Below are 540 nucleotides of genomic sequence, written 5' to 3'. Positions count from 1 at the left end.
CCCCACACGAAATGTGAAAAAAACTTCTTTCATTTGGCGAGAGTACTAAAGTTGAGAAACGCTTGAATCAGCTAACGATGTAATCGCAGACGGCGCGGCGTCGCGTGCTTTCTTACAATATGGATATTTCCTCAAATTTTCAATTAATAGATCTTAACATTTTAGAAATCTTCTTCCAACAGTAAGGAACAAATCTGTAACTGAAAGTTGTTTCAGCTTTAAAGTTCACTCCGAACTTTTTGTTGCAGAAGCTAAAAAAATGTTCTGGCCGTTAGGTTTCCATTTGCAATTAATTACGAGGGTGGATCAAATATAAACCGGAATTTTACAAATACTTTTCTTAGCCAATCGCAAGCACTCTCACAGTGTAGGTTCTTGTGATGTAGTGTATTATGAGTGGGTAAAACGCTTGGTGAGCTGTTTGACTCAGTCAATTCGTCAGTACAGCTATGAGTGAGCAACAGGTACCAGCGTCCGTTGCACAACGGGTTATAATAAAGTTTTTAACTAAAGAAGGCGTTAAACCGTGCGAAATTTTGA

This window comes from Belonocnema kinseyi, chromosome 6 (assembly GCF_010883055.1).
Source record: "Belonocnema kinseyi isolate 2016_QV_RU_SX_M_011 chromosome 6, B_treatae_v1, whole genome shotgun sequence".
NCBI lineage: Eukaryota > Metazoa > Arthropoda > Insecta > Hymenoptera > Cynipidae > Belonocnema > Belonocnema kinseyi.
The sequence above is the reverse complement of the archived record's forward strand: the minus strand, read 5'-3'. Positions refer to the sequence as shown.